At 39.9% G+C, this 13,508-nt stretch overlaps 1 protein-coding gene across 1 annotated transcript in view; it reads right to left on the reverse strand.

Annotated features, from left to right (window-relative positions):
- The window catches only part of LOC144769144 (serine protease 33-like), a 441,545-nt gene that overhangs the window by 11,371 nt on the left and 416,666 nt on the right, over positions 1 to 13,508 (reverse strand). The window lies entirely within an intron of this gene.

The following is a 13,508-nucleotide window of genomic DNA, read 5'->3' on the forward strand; positions in this document are numbered from 1 at the left end:
CATGTGTATGCTGCACATTTCATCAGCTGGCTAAGAAAATCCACAACCACATATTTCACCACACCCATCCAGCCAGCATTTCAGTCTCCCCATCTGATACACAAGGGTGCTTTTATTAGTAACATTCCTTTCGTTCAAAGTCATAAAAAATAGGCTTTAATGAAGGCTTTACTTGCCTTCCAACCTTTATTCCACATAGAAATAAAACCTAGACTGTATGAAAAGGAAGGGGGCCTTCAAATCAGTCAGCACTTAACCGCATGCGTGCGGGCGGAATTCCGCTCGTACGCTGACTTTTTTTAAAGCGCACTTTACGTGACGAGCTGGGCTCGTCATGAGCGTGCGAGGAGGCTACCTCATGACGAGCCCAGCTCGTCATCAGCGTCGAAGGGGTTAAACCAACAACTATTGACTTTGGCAATTCTCATTACCTCATGCAGCAACACCAGCAATATGTCAGACGCAAGGCTTGCCCTTATTTGCATGTGTCCCCCCTACACCATAATGAGAGAAATACCGGACGACATTGTGTGGACGCAAAATGTGATTCCAAGAAGTGCCGATTATAGAATGATGTTTACTCGCTTTATAAAATTGGACACAAGGTGGTCCCAGCAAATTTACTTTTTTACAATTGATACTTTTCTGATAGAAGCTGTAGGAAATGACCAGCTTTTGCTTGATGGCCCCTCAGATGTCTTACTTGTCTTACCTGTTTTTTTGACTTTAGAACTAATAGTAAAGTGTCTGTGCGCCCCCTTTTAACATGGTCGAATTGCCATACACATAACTGGAATATTTAACTTGTCTATGAGTCCCTAGTATGTGGTACAACATACTATCAAGGCCTAGATGTTAAATGCCACCAGTGAACTGCAGCATCTATTGTGCTTTCTACTGTACTTGCAGTGCACACATGGCTTAGACCTACCTATGTAGCCTGTGACAATGCAAAAGCAAACATGTAATTTGACTTGTCAAAATAAACCCCTTTTAACAGGTCAAACCTTTCATTTTAAATATTAAGGCTACCCGTATGTAGACCTCATACTGCACATGGCAGGTGTACGGCATTTAAAGGTAGTACATGTAGAAATGTAATGTTAGCATGTCCTTACAACGGCTAGGACCCAAAATTTTGTTTCACTGTGTAGAAGCCGTCTTTCTTATGTGATACCAAATACAATAAGCTTCTAGGCCATGTTAAGTTGACATGAGAATCACGGCACGAGATGCTTGTACTTTTCCTTACCCTTAGAGACACAGCTTTAGTAACGCAAGGCTTGCTCAAAAACACATACGTGGCAAAAGAAGATGCTTGTTCCACAATTAATGTTCCAGCATATCACATTTCGCAATGTTTCTGGGCACTGTTATTATGTTGCAATTATTATCTTGAAAGGACCAGAATAGATATCTTACAGTAGAGTGGAAAGTCCCAAAAGCTGCCCTCGTTGGACACGTGGTCAGCAACAGTAGACTTAGGACCTTAAATGGTAAAATCACCTTGTAGGCCCATAATTATTGGACAAATGAATTGTGCTTAAGTTGTGCTACGTATGATATGAGGCTGCATCCTTTGCGGTTTGAGCCTATATAAACTGTTACATACGTCACATCATCGGACATACAGTATCTATGCTGTCTGTCTCTATACCCCACGTATTCTGTATTGTTTGTTAGTCTCCAATAAATTCTGCTATCTTCTGTGCTGACAGAGAACTGTATTTGTGGTATTATTTCATATTTCTATTTCAGCATCCACATTTGGTGTGACAATGTGGCTCCAGGATCATGGACGACTTCAGTAGCTGGCGGTTGGACTTTGGCTTCCATCGGAGTTCGGAGACCTGAGGTTCGATAACATTTATGTTTCTTTTCTCTCCCGCTCCCTTGGATCCTGGGGAACTGCGTACGCCTGTAAGTTGGACTCGTCATATCTCTGCCTCCTGCTAACTTTCTCTCAGCACAGCTGTTTAGCGTCTACTTAATGACTTCTCTACTCCACTCTCTGCCACACTTTTTGCTCCTTGTCAAGGCCTTTCTGCATGTGCCACTATGTTTGTGTCCTAGTGATATCTACAGGGCTTGCTTTTGTTTTTGCAGGGAAATGTCTCTCGTTGCTATCGTACTTATCACTTTTTTCTCTGCTTGCAGTGGCCTTTTTCTGGCTCTGATCACTTATCTTTTCTGCTGTTATCACTCTGCTAAGGATGTGCCTCTGTTTGACGCTCGCATTTCTTTATCCTCCTCCATTTGCAGTCGTTCTTTGACCTCTGAAACTGCTACCGATCTCTCCAACCTCCCTTTAATGTGCAGCTTTTGCTCCACGTTTTATTATCTGGTCCTGGCACCCTCCCCACCTGGCCGGTGACGGCAAACTTCCGCCAGTTCCATGCACACAGGGACTCCCTGGTGCTAAGCAGCACTTGGCTGACGACGTTCCAAGGAGGGCGAACTACTGCACCACCCTGTCTTGCCTGCAGAGAGTCCCCGGCCGATGGGGAAGGGGGACGTTCATAGTTACTTCAACTGACAGGAGCAGAGGTCGGTACGCTTTGCCAGGTTCAACGTACGCCGGTAAGTCTGGATTGGGTTTTTCTCTACCCTTTGGGTTGTAGCAGGTTGCTACATATTTTAGGATTTTGGCAGTTTTGCTCCCCTTGGTACAGGAGGCTGTGGGTGAGGCGCCCCTGTGGCTGCACACAGTTCGTGTGCAGATACAATATCGTCTGGTTTGTGGTTTGTGGCCCGTCAGGCTGCTCTTTGAGGTTGCAACATTTTTCTTTTTTTTGTTTTTTCTCCCTTGAAAAATACATTTTGAAGTTCTTATGACCACTGAATCTGGTCCAGCTAACTCCCCTCCCCTCAGACCCTGGCCCGTATCTCACCCTTTATGAATGCACAGCTGAGTCGGCCTGATTCAACACTGAGGAACTGGCAGCCTCCGGCGGGATGCCAAAGGAGGTCTCCTGTTGTGTCTAGGGTTACGCCTAGCCACAAAGAGGAGGGAGTGTCAGTTGTTCTATTATCTATAATAGTGGGTTTCTCTGCATTTTTTTTATTGTGTCATTGTGCTGATCCTCTCATACGTTGTGGCAAAATGCATATATTACCTCCCACCTGCGTTTTCTTCCTTCTGTCCTCTTGCATTTTATTCCTTATGTCCTCTGGAATACCAATAATATTATTCCTGTTTCCTCTGTTAATATTCTGGGATTAGCACACTCACTCATCACCCACTCTCATCACTTTTCATCAACAGCGCTGCTGCGCAGGGTGCAACAGTGCTGCTTCCATGTTTTTTTGTGTATTGTCTGAAATGCATCTGGTGTTCACCTCTTCTGCACTATTCCTTTGAATGACAGGACCTCTTGGCGACCAGCCATAGAGTCTTCAATTCTGTCTAGCCACCCCACTCACCCACTTACGGGATACTGGGAGATTGCAAGGAGACGGAACGACTAATCTTTCTTCTAAATACTTTCCTGTCACCCTTCAATCCATTCATGGGACGCCAGTAATAAGCATCCAGGACACTCTCTCGTTTTTACTTGTGAAAGCTGTGAACTCGTGTCAAATGAACTGTCTGATTGCATAACGAATGGCTTCCTCTGCTATTTGCGAACAGCTGAAGTGTAGCTGAACGGGATATGATAACGTTCGTCCACCCAGTGTACCGTGCATCTGTAGTATAGCGCGACCCCCTGTTCCCAACAATCTGTCTGGTACATTTGAGTTGTAACCATAAGGCAAGGAAGGTTAGTGCTTGCACTTCAACATGCACATACACTCTCGCTCACTATGGGGAATTGCACAAGCAAAAATGATTTAAATAGCAGTCAGCCAGCTCCCCCGAACGATTCCCCCGCCTACATTGTGGCCCTATGCCTAGGATTCAGTTCCATACTATTTATACAATTCAATTCAAAATATCTTTATTTCGAATATTTCATCATAAAAGACGTTGCCATAATAAAATACATCATCATTGTAAAAACATACAACAATTTATAAAAAGGTGTTAAGATACATTTATAAAGGATTGTTAAAAGACGAGCTAGCATTAAAAGGTAAGTTTTCTATGAAATATAGTCAATGACAATCGAATAAAAGACCATGTGGAACTACTTCGCCACTTACTACTTGGCTCTAATAATCCACACCCAACCAAGAAACTTGGCAACAGCAATTACAATTGGTTCATTCGTGTCGAACCTCAAAATCCTAAGGGCAACAGACCCAACCCTTGTGCCCATATTGCGACAGATAGGTTTTAACCATTTGGCCCGGGGAGCTATGTAGGCCGGGCATTCAAAGAATATATGTTCAATGGATTCCTTACGGTCGGGGCACCAGCGACAGGAATCAGACTCCAGGCCCTTCCATTTTTTGGTAAACACTCTAGTTGGAAGACAGCCGACCCTTAGCTGGTGGTAAAGTTTCCTATCGCTGGACCTGGTGATGGTATCCCAATAGACTTCTAGGGAACGATCACTTTTTAGTTCCAGAAACACGCCCCCATGATGGATCTAACATCCGTGATTGCCGTGGCAAATGGAGCAAGTTCAGGGGTGGGCCAGATCCTCCTCCATAGAGCCACTGGCTTAAAACGCGCAATATCATCTATGGAGTGACAGCCCAAATCCAATAGTAACGGCCTCAATGGACTAGAGCAAGGGAGACCTGTGAGATTCCGTAGAAATCTATTCTGGATTTTGAACAACGAGGAAAGATCCGCAAAGCCCCAGAGGTCCGCACCGTACAGGATCGCTGAACCTATCCTGGAGTTGTAGATCTTCAACGCGGGACTTATCCTTTTGGTCTGGGACATTCTCTATTCTTTAACCAGGCACCCTGAAAGCTGGGCAAACTTGAGGGATAAGGTGTCTATTTGGGGCTTCCAACTCAATTTGCTCTCCAAGACAATCCCCAGATAGGTCCTGACATTTTTCTGCTCTAGCTTTGTATTGTTCATCGTGACATGACCAACCACAGGTCTACCTTTGGTAAGAATCATGAATTTAGTTTTGGTAACATTAAACTGTAGATCATGATCCTGGCAAAAATCTTCGAACTTGTTCAGGGCAGTCTGCAGACCCACCTGTGTCTGTGAAAGTAACAGGGTGTCGTCCGCAAACATAAGTAACGGAAACTTGGTGCCACCCAGGGAAGGAGCATCTGTTGGAAAAGTTGAAAAGTACTGGACAACCCTGTTGATGAATAACAAAAACAGGGTTGGCGCAAGGACGCACCCTTGCCTGACACCCCGGGACACTGGGAATATATTTGTGACCTGCACTTGCATACCCCAGCGCACTTGTGCAAAATTTGCCTTGTGGAGCTTGATTATAACATTCAGTAGTTCCAGGGATATCCCCATATTTCTTAAAACCCCCCACAGTTTGGCCCTAGGAACTAAGCCGAATGCTGACTTAAGGTCAACAAACGCGGCGTATAAAGTGCCACCACCTAAACTAACTACTTTCCAGTAGATCAGTTGGAACCTAAGGATCTGCTCGATGGTACTAATGATGGAGCAGATTGCATCTGCAGTCATGCATTGTTTTATTTTTTGTGCTTCAGACAGGCTGCATTTAAATTGCCACGCACATTTTGGTGCAGGTTAAAAACATGGCACATGAAAAACATGAAAAGTGAGGCCTATTCACTTCAGACTGAAAATGCTTTTGCTGAATTAAATTAACATGTGTTTTTTTTTGCAATGTAGAGAAAAAGTGGCCTTTTTACCTTTGAAGATTTTTAATAGAATGTGTTTCTCTCTTCCCAGCACATCCATGTAAACTAAATGTATTATTCCTGTCTTAATAGACTTTGACTTGTTGCATATTTTGATAAACATTTTCAGTTAATAACACCTCTTTTTATAATGTGTGTGAATTAATAATGCACTTGGGACACATAATGGACTGATTTACATGAAATTAATATTATCTTTGTGTTTGTTTTATTTTTGGGGCCTACACAAAACATGGCTGCCTGTGAATCCATCAAGGCTTTGACTTTCAATTTAATGAGAAGGGAGCATGCGCAGACTGTGGCAGCTTTCCTCATGACAAGAACAGCGTGAACTGCACATTCTTGTCATTCTGCCAATGTACCAGTTAGTTAAAAGTATCCATCTACTGCGCTGAGAAGGAAGAAGGATGAATTAGATTGAAACATTTTTCCTAGTAAATGTTGCAAATGTTTATAAATGTATTTATTCATGTATGCTCCTTTTGTTAGGACTAGTGAAGTCAGGTTTTTAGAATGAGTCAGGGAAGTGTGACCTCATGCCTTTATGACTGACCAATCACGTAAGGTTCTCCTGAAAAATGTTACATCTTTGTGTACTCTGCCAATAATTATGGTATAAATACTGTCCTCTCTGGATGGGAGCCACCACTTATTCTTTTTTCTCAGCTCAGCTGGCTTCTATGGGTTAGGTACGAGAAACGTCTCGGGAGATTGCTGAAGGGCAGGTTTGCGTCCGAGGAGATTCAGGGGGAGGTTTCTTGCTTCCACGTCATATCTTGGCACTTCATGCCGCATTCCTTTGAGGTCTGGTGAAGGAGGGGCTGCTTTCCTCTTTAGACACAGACAGACAGAGAGTGCAGTGGATCAGGATAGATGCTAAACTTTAAGTTCATGTTTTGACTAATTAATTAGGTCTAAAAGATTTATTTGTCTTATGCATTTATTTCTCTTAATGGGAGATTTTTTGCCAACTATTTAATTATTGATTAGCTTTGCAAGACTATTTTTCTTAGAAACTCTTTAAGAATTGTGACTGAAATTTTGCGCCACATTTTCATAACTACATGTAATGCTTATATGCAGACTGTAATGTATTCTGTATTATTGATATTTTTCCTGTTTTCCAAAATTCTGTAACCTAATTGATATTTTACTAATGAATAAAGGGTCAGAGAAAAATTAACTTTTTGACTAGAAAATAAAACCCTTTAAAATAATCAACAACTCTCTTTATTGGCTTACAATAATAATTGCATTTTGACTGTTCATCTTTATTTAAATTTCTCCTGATGGTAATACATGGTGTGAAGGGCCCAACACCTTTTGAGCGGTAAAATAGAGGTAGCATGAGGGTTTTGCATTGAGAAACTACCAGAAGAAATTACCGCTCTCCATCAGTTTTTGGTAAGCAGAGGATGGTCATTATTGATTAGTTTGGTGATTAGTAATTTTTGATTTCACCATCAACTACTCAACTAATGGATCATTGACCTTAAGAGGGAAATAAAATAATTGCCCAAGTTAGATAAATGTCCAAGTCCTGATTCCTGACTCCAATGCTCAGAACCTGAAGACTGGCAAAGCAGTACTGGCAGGTGATGCAAGAAGAGGTGTGAGTATCAATAGGGTTGTGAAATGTTGTTAATATGCTAGCATGTTTTTTGAAGTGTTGAAAATATTAAGTTTTTTTGCTATTGGTGAAATTTAGCTCATTTTGAATTGATGGTGTTATTGATTATATTGGTAATTTCATAGGACATACTTTTTTGGTTATTGATTACATGTTTTAACTCTTCATGTTAAGTTAGTGTCTTGTTCTATGTTGTCTGGAACACGCAGGTATGCACACCTGTGGAATCCCGGGAAGGAATAGCGGGTGGTAAATGGAAGCCACACTGCACTGAGGTTACTCGCCTGTTGGAATAACACTGAGAAGCTAAGGAGGGCTGGCAGTGTTAAATTAGGGACTATTTTCTGTGTGAGTGATTAATAGCAAAGAGTTCGCTGGTGAAACTTTGGTCTGATATCACCTAGAAAGGGTCACACCAAAGGAGTAGCAGGTTCTTCTGAGCTTGATTGATAGCAAAAGGGTTCGCTGGTGAAACTTTGGCCTAAGATATATCCTGAAGGATAAGTCCAAAGGAGTAGCAGGTTCTTCTGAGCTTGATTGACAGCAAAAGGGTTCGCTGGTGAAACTTTGGCCTAAGATATATCCTGAAGGATAAGTCCAAAGGAGTAGCAGGTTCTTCTGAGCTTGAGTGAAAGGTAAGCGGAAGGGATTTACCTGTAGTGTTTGAAGAGTAAACGGAAAGTCTTACTTTGTGAAGGGTAAGCGGAATGTGTTACTCGCAGTGAATATAAATCTATCCTTTATTTAGCACAACAGACAGAGTAGCAAATGTATTTATGTTGTTACTAACAGAGTTATTGATTAAGAGAAATATTGCAGTAAGATTTTGTGGAGGGTCAGTGGTAGGAGTAAAACTGACTGAAATTTAGATTGACAGCTTTGGAGAAAAGAAATTGCATTGAACTATTGCAAAAATGAAACTGTTTGAAGGTTTAAAGAAGCTGTTAGGAGGTAAAGTGAAAAATTCGTTTTTTATTGGTGATGCTCCTGAAGGAACACCTGTGCATTTTATGTCTACCAGTTTGGGACAAAACACATGTATGTGGGTTCAACAATGGTGCAAGATTACTGAAAAAGAGGGTGCTTTGAGGTTTCCAAAAGATGGTACTTTTGAATTGCAAATTATTGACAAATTAAGGGAAGTGTTATGTGAAATAAAGACACCATCTAAAGCTGCACAATTTGAGGCCTTAAGCCTGTGGGAAAAAGCAGCAAGAGAGAAAGCAAGTGAGGATGAAAAGGTAAAGCACCATATACAGGAGAAGGGAATTAATGCTGAAAAAAAGCTTCAAATAAATAATAATTCAGGGGATGAAATAATGGATGCATTGTTAACTGAGTGTCCACCACTTTATGTGGTTCCCATGAAAAATACTGAAAATAGTGCACCAGTAAATACTACAGGGGCTACTGCTTCTGTTGAACAGAGAGAAATACAGACTGAGAGAACTGTGCAGACATTTTATATTGAACCATTACCTGTTGATTCAGTACTGACAGTGATACCTCCAGGTGTTACTGCTTTAAATGTGCCTGATTTAGTCCAAGAATTGCAAACTGCAGATGCACAGATAATGCCTAGAAAAATTATGACTGTCCCAATTAATATGGTCCCTACTGAAAAGGTTCAAAGAGCTGCAGAATCAGTGATTTTGCCAGGGTTTATTTCAGAAACTAAGAACACACAGATTATTGAACAGAAAGTACACCAAGCACTGAAAGGTGAGAGAAAAATGGTATTCACAACATCTGCAGCCCAGGATAAAATAAATATATTTGAAAATGGGATTTTTCAAACCTGCTCTGAGGAAGCAGCAGTGATTAAAAATATAGAAAACATGGGGGAACATATTAACACAGGCCCTGAAAAAGAGAAACAGCTTAGTGTTTTAAATTCAACATGTGAACATGAAGAAATGAACTGTCCCTGCTGTTTAAATAATGAAAATGTGAACCAGTGTCAAGAAAAAGAATTAATTTCCCTGAGTAAGGAAACAGCTACATGTTCATTAATTACTCATAATGGACTGACAGATTTGGCTCAAAAATATGAAAATGATGTTTCAGGAAGTTTTCCATTTCAGAAAGGTTTCAGGGTACACATGGATGATGAAGCAAATGAGAAAATGTGTTCTTCAGGAATGCAATTGCACATTGCAGAAATAAAATATTTTTTCAAATGCAATGGGTTTGAGAAATTAGGAGACAAATGGGCACGAAAACATGAGAAGAAAAAGAAACGACCAGACCTAGAAAGGAAACTGGCTAAGGAAAAGAAGCCACCAGATATAATTGAGAAAAATAATAAGCAGAATGAGGGAGAAGCTTTTGCTTACTCATTGAGAGAAAAGGTGGGAGAAATGTATGTGCATATGCCACAGAATAAAAGTGAACTTGCAGCATTTCTGAACACAATCCCACAATTGAGAGACAAATTTATGCTGTGGTACCCACAAGTTGATGGATTTGATGAATTTTTAAAAGAGTTGTGCATTCATTTGGAAATGTTCTTTTACATTGCCATGCAAACGGAATTGTGGTTTGAATCTAAAGTTGTGGAAAGGCCAAGTGAAGAGACAATGAAAAGGGTTTGCATGAATGCACCATCATTTTCTGTTGTTATGGAGGAAAATATAGCAGTGATTTATTTCCTAAAGGGCAGAGTGCTAGCAAAGGATGTTGATTGGGTACAGATTAAAAGAACACAGGATGGAAGTAAAGGTGTTTTGGTTTGTGCAAATTCAGGTATGGATGTTGTACTGCTGGAAAATGTGTCCTTTTGCCATCTTTATAACAGATTTGAGCATTGGAAGAAGAAATATACATTTAAACATGATGCACAAAAACATGGAGAAATGCAGGTGCAAATTATGCCAGTTAAGCAAATGCAAATGTCAGTTCAGAAACAGGTACCTATGGCAGGACTTTTTCAAGCACAGATGGTCCCACAAAATATGGAAAATGCTAAAATTAATTTAAATGAGTTGCCCAGAGTAAATGTGAATTGTTTCCAGAGACAAAAACAGAACCCAGTCCAACAGGTTGCTCTTTTTGCAAATGAGAGTTTTAACACTCACAATTCTGAATTTACCAATTCCATTGTGAGGGCAGTGGAAAGTCCAGATTTAGTTGCAGGAGTTTTAAAGAAAGAAATTACAAACCAAGTATTAGAAAATTGTGCACCAAAATTAGGCCCATTTGAGGAAGATTGCAAAACTGTTGTCTGTGACTCAGGCCTAGCAGGAAAACAATTATTTTGCAAATTAAGCAGCACAGATTACTGTACACCAGATAATGCTATTTTTCAGATTCCTGATGAGGATGTACATTTTAAAATGGCCCAACAAGAGACAGTTGTAGCATTGTTTTCAGAAAAGACAGTTGAAAAATTACCTTCTGCTTTGGAAAAAATAATAAACACAGAAATAAGAGAGTTCACAGAGAAGGATGCCAGATTAATAACGTGTGCTGAACATGTCTTATTAAAATTTGAACCAGATGACATGTATTCAGGAACACAATCAGTTGCAGGAATTTTACCAATAAAAGGATTTTTGATGGAACTGATTGGAAGTTTGTGTAACTTTCTGATCATAGGTTCACAGAAAATAAATGAAAAGAACAGAATAGTGCAGGAGATTAAAAGCATATTTTTTCCATGTTGTCCTGTGGTACCGAATCCAGCCAATATATTTTTTTACATTCCATGTGGTGAAGAATGGCTTACTTTTATTGATTTTTGCCAAGTTCATGTCACAGTGCCATTGCATGAGAATAGTCAGGAGTACTGTCAAAAAGAAGATGAATATCTGGGACACAAAATTGGAAAGGGAGGTAGAAAGGTGTCACCAGAGAAGGTGGAAATAATTTCCAAGATGAATCCACCTCAAATTCAGAAAGAAGTCAGGACATTTTTGGGAATGGTTAGCTGCTGTAGAGAGTGGTTACTAAACCTTTCCCTACTGGCTAAGCCTTTACTGAGGCTGACACACTCAGGTGTGTCTGATCCGCTTCCATTGGACAACAATTGCACAAAAGCATTCCTAGAGTTGAAAGAGAAAAAATGTCGCGCCCCAGCACTAGGAATGAAAGTTTATTTGAAAGAAAATACACTAATTTGCAGTGAGAGGGAGGGCTGCGCTCTCTCATTGCTTATTCAAAAAGATGAATGTTTTCAAAGGTCTGTGATGTATTGCCCAATGACCTTTGACCCTAACTTCACAGAAATGTCAGCAAATGAATTGGATTATGATGAAAATGAATATGAGTGTCTAAATATCATGAAAATATGCATAAAGCCAAATTCAGACTTGAAGGATGAACATCTGAGTCAGCCCAACAATGTCCATTTTGTATATGGCCCATGTTTGAAAGGTGACACATTAAAAGCAGCACATGCTGTGCTCCTTATACATGATGTTGTCAAAGCTTCATGGCTTTTAGTAATTACCCCAGCCCAAAATTCGAAATTGATTGCCCTTACCATAACATGCAGTATATCTGCTCAATTGGGAGTCACTGTTGTCATGGGAGAGAGAAATGCTAATTCAGTTGCACAAAATTGTGTTCTGTAAGCATATACATTCTATGGAATCTTCACAGTTAAGTTTAAAGAGGCTCAAGAAAATGTTTTTGAAGCAGCACAACAGGGTTGTATCAGAACTATTTTTGAGAAAAATTACAACTGCAAAGTGGCAAATGTGTTATTGCAAAGACTGATGCCCAGGTATAAATTGCCAGTTTCTCTGAAATCAGATCATAATGTGGTCTCAAAGATAATGAGTGCAGAACAACAGATTGGACAAGAAATGGATTGTAGCTATCTGCCTGAAGTGTCACGCATAATAAAGCAAAACAATGGCAGCACAGAGTTACCTTTTGCAAAAGACTGTTTTTCAGCATTACCAAAGTGGCTTGAAAATGCATATGCAAATGCACTTGTGGAAAACACTGAGGAGAACACTAGCCATTGCTGTGTAGGTCTGGTTGATGTACAGTGTGCAGTTTCTCACCAGATTGCAGCTGCTACACAAGATCTGCATAATGGATGGTGCAACGGTTTTGATCTGAGAGATGTTGTGGTGAAACATCTGAATCTGATCAAAGTGAAAAAAAGAGTGAAAGGCCTTGGTTGAAAAAGTGCAAAGGATTGATGGTGCTCTGTCAGAGTTTCTCAGCACCTAAGTAGTCCAATTTGCATGGAAAGTATGAGCCATACTGATGACAAGCTGATGACAATGAGTAAAGAAATGCTGAAACTGTCCTGTTGAATTCCTTTTTTATTATTTTAGTTACTTATTTTAAAGAAGACTAACTGTTCCAAGAAGCTACTTACAGATCTCTGCACTAAAACATTTGAGCTTGGCTATATATGATCTGATTACAGACCAAACTTGTGTTTGCCTTAGGAATAGAAGTAACATTCCTATATGCTCAGCTTTTGCAATTTAAAAAAAAAAAAAAAAAAAAAAAAAAAATTGTCACTTAGGAAATGAAATATGTGTGATGAATTATAAATCATTTTATTATGATTTGAATTATCAAGAGGGTGGATTGATGGAGCAGATTGCATCTGCAGTCATGCATTGTTTTATTTTTTGTGCTTCAGACAGGCTGCATTTAAATTGCCACGCACATTTTGGTGCAGGTTAAAAACATGGCACATGAAAAACATGAAAAGTGAGGCCTATTCACTTCAGACTGAAAATGCTTTTGCTGAATTAAATTAACATGTGTTTTTTTTGCAATGTAGAGAAAAAGTGGCCTTTTTACCTTTGAAGATTTTTAATAGAATGTGTTTCTCTCTTCCCAGCACATCCATGTAAACTAAATGTATTATTCCTGTCTTAATAGACTTTGACTTGTTGCATATTTTGATAAACATTTTCAGTTAATAACACCTCTTTTTATAATGTGTGTGAATTAATAATGCACTTGGGACACATAATGGACTGATTTACATGAAATTAATATTATCTTTGTGTTTGTTTTATTTTTGGGGCCTACACAAAACATGGCTGCCTGTGAATCCATCAAGGCTTTGACTTTCAATTTAATGAGAAGGGAGCATGCGCAGACTGTGGCAGCTTTCCTCATGACAAGAACAGCGCGAACTGCA

The sequence above is a fragment of the Lissotriton helveticus genome, chromosome 7, assembly GCF_964261635.1.
Source record: "Lissotriton helveticus chromosome 7, aLisHel1.1, whole genome shotgun sequence".
In the NCBI taxonomy this organism is placed as follows: domain Eukaryota; kingdom Metazoa; phylum Chordata; class Amphibia; order Caudata; family Salamandridae; genus Lissotriton; species Lissotriton helveticus.